The sequence below is a fragment of the Typopeltis vanoorti genome, chromosome 6 (assembly GCF_054136105.1).
Source record: "Typopeltis vanoorti isolate ZY-2024b chromosome 6, IOZ_Tvanoo_1.0, whole genome shotgun sequence".
Classification (NCBI taxonomy): Eukaryota; Metazoa; Arthropoda; class Arachnida; order Uropygi; family Thelyphonidae; genus Typopeltis; species Typopeltis vanoorti.
Window position 1 is genome coordinate 142365521 of NC_143554.1, and position 6570 is coordinate 142372090.

General features: G+C 41.9%; 1 pseudogene; it reads right to left on the reverse strand.

Moving 5' to 3' along the window:
* Positions 1–405: 405 nt before the first annotated feature.
* LOC150105997 (U2 spliceosomal RNA) lies at positions 406–569 on the reverse strand (annotated as a pseudogene).
* Positions 570–6570: the final 6001 nt, after the last annotated feature.

Sequence of the window (6570 nt, forward strand, 5' to 3'; positions counted from 1 at the left end):
ATTTCCTTTACGTTGCCCCGCTTTGAGAAAACGCTTTGAATGATGTCCTCGTTCTCCGCGTATTCGCAGTATTTTGAGTATTTTTAAGATGCTTCCTACCATGAAGGGGGAAATTTTTTCCCTCCACATTCGAAACCCGCAAGTAGCTTATTTCTGGTTTCTATGTTCTTTACAACTACTTGGTACCTTCCGTCCCATAGTGGGTAAATCCAAATATGTTTTCAGCTCCTACATAGTCCATAATAGCTCTCGCTATTGTCCTTGCCGGTGTTGAAGCATCCACCTCAAAGCCGAGGGTCCGGATGCGAGGACGGACAGACGTCATCGTTGGAAGATTGCTTGGGCGGGGGGGGCTATAAAGTCCTTATCCATATCTCGTATTTGCTTTTCCCCAGTCTGGGGTTTAAAGTGTCTGTACTTAGATAGTTTGATATCTCGAGGCCCTATGGGACCCGTATCTGATATCAGTTATCAACTAGAAAGAACAGATACTGCACTCTCACTTAGCTCGAAAACTTTGTAAGAACAGATGCTACACTTTAATCTTAGCCATAAGGCCGAGAAGCGATTGCAGAAGATATTATGGGAGTTCATATCTTTCATCACCGGCCTGTGGAGTCTAAACGTTGTGCTGAGGGTCAGCAGATAGCGAGAGAGGAAGAGAAAAAGGTAGATAGGATAGTAGTAGTAAGTATTATAGAGACCTCAGTCGACCTGCTTGGCCACACTTAACCTATTAACAGGTCTGGCCCAAGAAAATCTCCGACATCATCTCTCTATATCCGTTCGTACAGCCTTCGATTGTCAACCATCTCTTCCGATGTCTGACAAACGAAAGAAGAAAAAACAAATAAAAGAGAAGACTAAAAAAAACCTAAAGGATAGGACTAACAAAAATGCTGAAAACACAAAGGACAAGTGGGTTACAAATTTGGAGCTAAAAGGAAGGGGAAAGAGCCTGGCCCGAGTGATGCAGCCCACAAGAAGCTGCACCGCCTCGTTTAAGCCTTCGCCGCACGGGTTCACAGGTCTACCCCTTCCTGTGTGAATTAAGACTGGGGAAACTATACAATAAAATCTATGAGGTGATTATTTTGCCTTCCGTTTGTTGTGAACTGTCAGGATTTCTTCGGCTAGCTTATTTCCATCGGTTGAAATTATCGCGGAAAGAGACCTATCTCTGCTTGTTCTTCAATGTCGAGAACTCCTATGACTTGTTCGGGAGTCATGTCACTTATATCTTCTATAAAACGTTCAGCCCATTTTGCGCTCACTACCTTTGGTCCTTTTTTGCCTGCAATGAGAAGTATAGGTTCCCCTATTTTTTTATTGCTTCTTTGAATTTTTCCGAAATATCGGGGGTCTTCTTTAAGAAGAAACGGAAGGTTTTTCGTGCTCTCGCGCGGGGGAAGGGGTCTTGGTAGGCAATCTCGTTTTCTACCAGTGTACTGTTATCTGGTTTAGTCATTTTTGCTTCCCCTTCCACTCGGCTTATCGGCCGTTTAGAAGCGTTGTTGTTTGTTTCCATTGCTTCATTTTCATTCTCTTATGTATTTTTGGCGGTGGCATTGTCCTTGTTGTCTTCTTTTGTGTCGGCTTGTTTTTTGACTGTTTCTTCTGTCTCTTTGCAGATCTTTTCTGCAACAGGCTTAACAGCTTTTGTTTTTTCCATCTTATGACATTTCGTCGTTGTTGACTCGAGTGCAGCTTCCAGGGTCAGAAAATCTTCCTGTTCTGTATCCTTTGCCTTTTCTGGTGATTGTTTGGCTAGCGTGATAGTGCCTCCCATTTTTTCTGCGTAGGTGTCCGATGGGCATGTGTCAACTTTGAGGTTCTTGGACCCCATTTTAGGCAAGTTATTTGACATTTGTCCAGTGCATGGTCTGTTGTAAGGCAGTTTTTGCATCTAATTTTTGGGCAGTTCACCCATAAGTGGTCAAAGGATCCGCATTGGAAGCATTGCTTCTTAACGCCAGGGTAATGGTCAATTACGTGGCTGATCCTATGACAACGAAATTTGGCACTTCTGCTTTCATTTCGATCACTACCGTGACTTCACCAGACTTCCAATCTGGAATATCTGGATCATTTGCCACTTTGACATCTTTTACTACTCCCCATTTCGAGAATATTGTCTTAATAATGTCGGTCCCTTCCTCTAGGTATTCTACTGGGAAGCTATCCATTCTTAAAGTCTTCTGAATATTCAATACTACAAATGGAAACATACTACTCTTTGATCATAGCCAAAAGGCCGAGAAGCGAAAATAATGCCGGTCCCTTCCTCTAAGTATTCTTCGGGAAACCTATCTATTCTTAAGGTCTTCTGAATGCTCCCTACATAATAAATAATTTGTGAGTTCAACAAATCTTCATCATCGGCCTGTAGAGTAAGATAGGCTGAGAGTCAGCAGATAGTAGGAGAGGAAATAAAGATAGAGTGCATAGTGGTAGAGTAGGTTAAAGAGGCCTCAGTTGACCAGTTTTAGCTTTTTTGCGCCCCAGGGGCGTTTCTAAAACGGTCGTTGATTTTTTACTTTACAAAAAGGAAACATGTAACAAAACAAACATAAAAAGTACAGAGAAAAGCAAAAATTGAAAGGTATTATGGAAAGAGAGATTGATGAACAAAATTTTTCAATTCATCCAATCAAGGAAACGCAGTTTTCTCGGAACAAATGATACTTTTATTAATATTTAGAAAAGGTGTATTAAATATTCCTTTACAAAAGCCAAAAGTTAAACTTCAAAAATCTTTACAATTAGTAATTGTGAATCTATTATATAATATCTTTTAATAGAAGTTTATTTTTATTAAAAGATCCATTGATTTATTTAAAAATATATTTTTTATGGCCCACATAACCTCAAGTCGTTACCGCCATCTTCTGGTTGTGCTATCAGCTGGGTAGAAAGTTTGATCGTTTTCTGTTATTTTTGCAAGAACTATTCGTGACTTCAAGAATATTTCTATCAATTATCGAATATCGAATTGATCTATAGTACTGTTGCAGGCATACTATTTTTGCCACAACTATAGGTCTGCATGAATACAACATTGAAATATTTTGATCTTGATATTTTAATATTGATTAATCATTTAGATCACTATTATATATGTTTAAAGAGTACTTCCGCAAAACGAGGAAGTACTTTTAAAATTTCTCTTTGTCACTTTCTTCGTCCCTAAGTACCGTGTTCTTCCGTGATAGGCTTTGCAGAAATTTGGTATGCGAGATCTCCTCTAACACTTATTGAACAATATCAGTTTGGTAGATATGATATAAAAAAATGATTTTTTTTTATTATTAATAAAATTGTTTATTTAAATGATTTCAATACATTTCTGTATTGAATTCACTGCAGTTTATTGGCAATACCTTGCTTGCAAAGTATCATCAATTGGAGCTCAATGTAAACTTATCAATATCTTCACCTATAAACGAGAGTTTGTATTATACTTAACCCCCTTATCCGATGGGCATACGTTCCAAGATACCTCATGCATAGTGCCGACCCCACCCCCCCCCCCCCCCACCCCCCCCCCCCCCCACCCCCCCCCCCCCCCACCCCCCCCCCCCCCCACCCCCCCCCCCCCCCACCCCCCCCCCCCCCCACCCCCCCCCCCCCCCACCCCCCCCCCCCCCCACCCCCCCCCCCCCCCACCCCCCCCCCCCCCCACCCCCCCCCCCCCCCACCCCCCCCCCCCCCCACCCCCCCCCCCCCCCACCCCCCCCCCCCCCCACCCCCCCCCCCCCCCACCCCCCCCCCCCCCCACCCCCCCCCCCCCCCACCCCCCCCCCCCCCCACCCCCCCCCCCCCCCACCCCCCCCCCCCCCCACCCCCCCCCCCCCCCACCCCCCCCCCCCCCCACCCCCCCCCCCCCCCACCCCCCCCCCCCCCCACCCCCCCCCCCCCCCACCCCCCCCCCCCCCCACCCCCCCCCCCCCCCACCCCCCCCCCCCCCCACCCCCCCCCCCCCCCACCCCCCCCCCCCCCCACCCCCCCCCCCCCCCATCATCAGAGTTCAAAATCAGTAATCTCAACATAAGAAGCCTGAATGGCAAAGAAATGGAGCTAGCTGAGGAATTGGATAAGCACCAGAACGACATATTTGGGGTGACTGAAACATAAACGACAAAATATGGTGAGATTTTTTGAGTAATAATTACAAAATATTATATTCAGGCAATGACAATCAAGAGAAAGAAGGAGTAGCCATACATTCACCAATAACTACGAGGCTAATCTTCTTAAATGGCAGGCAATATCAAGTAGAGTGAATGTGGGAAAATATCAGAATGAGGAACTGGACAATAAGACATATTTGTGCTTATGGTCCCACAGACGTACCTAAGGTAGAAGTGGAGGAATCTTTTGAAGCTTTAGAGAAAGCAACTGACACAATGAAAAGTGAAAAGTTGTTGTACCTTGCTGGGTATTTCATAGCGGATTAGGAAATGATTATCAGACATTCAAAATTATTTTGGATTTCTGCTCAGGACATGTACTGGTTACTACTAACACCATGATCAAACATAAAAATGTGCCCAATTTCAGATGGAGAAAAGAGGCAAGGAATACAAAAGTCTCATTGACTATGTTATTGTTGATAGTGATGTTTATTCCCTCGTTCAGGACACCAGAGTGTACAGAGGATTTGAAATTGGAAGTGATCACTATTTAGTCTTGAGCAGAATAAAATTGAAATTTATATTGAAAAGAAGAACATATAAGAAAGTTTGAAAGTGAATAAAAGTTGAACAGCTCTCAGGTGTGAACTGTAGACTAAAATACATAAACCTTATTAAAGAAAGGATGAAACAGTTTGAGAACCAAAACTTGGAGATTTAGTGGCAAGACCTGAAGTAAACATTGACTGAGTTAGTCACAGAGGCATGTAGTGAGGTTGTCTGCAAGGATTGAAAAATAAGAACTACATGTTGGACACAGGACGTTATCGAGACCGTGAAGGAAAAGAAGAAAGCATATCAAACGATTCTCGCTAACAGGTCAGCTTGTGCTTTTAGAGAATACAGAGACAAATGTAAGAATGCTAAAGACCCTGTAAAACTAGCTAAACAAAAATAATGGGAGGACTTTGGTAAGAACATACCAAAGTCCTCCCAGAATAAATACCAAGAGGGGGGGAAAGGTTTCTGGAGGCTGTTGAAAAAGCTCAGAATTATAGGAAAGAGTGATGTAAAAGGGAATTAGAGATCATAAAGATGACATGAAAACAGAAGAAAAAGATATCCTTGAAGTATGGAGTAGTTACTTCGAAAAATTGCTATATAAAATAATCGGTGACAGCACAGTGGTAAAAAACGCTGACCAGGCATGCATATCCATACTTGAAGTAGAAAAAGCCTTAAATGTGGAAAAGCAGCTGGAGAAGATGACTTTCGAACCAGAAATGCCTCAAGTATGGAGGTATAAAATCCTTACAGTGGCTGCACTGCATAGTTTAGAAGGCCTGGACAGAGGGAGGAATTTCAGATGATTGGAGTAGATCTCACATAGTACCCACATATAAAATGGGAAATGAAACTGAATGTGAGAATTACAGATGTAATTCTCTACTGAGTGTTAATGACAAGAATTACGCAATATACTTGAGGAAAGGTTGAGAAGGATTGTGGAAGAAAAATTCGTGAAGAGCAAGATGGATTCAGACCAAATGGAGGCTGTCAGAATCACAGTTTCACTTTACATCAAAGACTTGAGAAATCGTGGGAGTATAACAAAGACGTGTATCTCAGTTTTGTAGACATGCAAAAGGCATATGAGAAGGTGCCAAGAGATTCACAACGCTAGAGTTATATGGTGTCAATGGGGCATTTAATCAAGCAATACTTAATCTTTATTTGAGCTGTAAGTCAGCAGTTAGAATGGAAGGAAGTACAGGAAGATGGTTTGATGTTAAATCTGGTGTCAGACAAAGATGTACGTTATCCATTCTATTAGTCATTATCTATATGGATCACATTATGAAGGAAAATAATATTAAACCTGATATCAAAATTGTAGATGTTAATCGCAGCTCATTGCTTTATGCGGACGATGTTATTCTAGTAAACAAATCCACTAGAGGTATGCAAGATTCCCTGAATAAATTGAATACACTGTTGAATAGATATGGTACGAAGGTCTGCAATAACAAGAGAATGAGAATGAAAATGAGCAGATGCATTGAAAATATCAACTTCCAATGAATGGAGAGCCTATAGAACTAGTAAAACCTTTCAGTTATTTGAAACGATTTTTACTGAAGATGTTAAATTAAATGTGGAAATATACAACAGAATCAACAAAGCTGATATCATAGAGAAGTCAACTTGGTAAATTTGTTGTTTGTTGACAGGAAGTTAGTCATGGTGTAAGTTTTTCATGCAGTGCTATCATAATGTCCTGTATGAGGTTACACGGCAGGAATTTGATGACGATGAAGATAAGATACATTTGATAGGGATGTAAATCAGAAAAAGGTCTATTTGTTGTTTTCTTGCACACTACACAAGCTTTTGAAAAACTTGAAAGAACATTTATATAAGTTACTTATTAGAATTG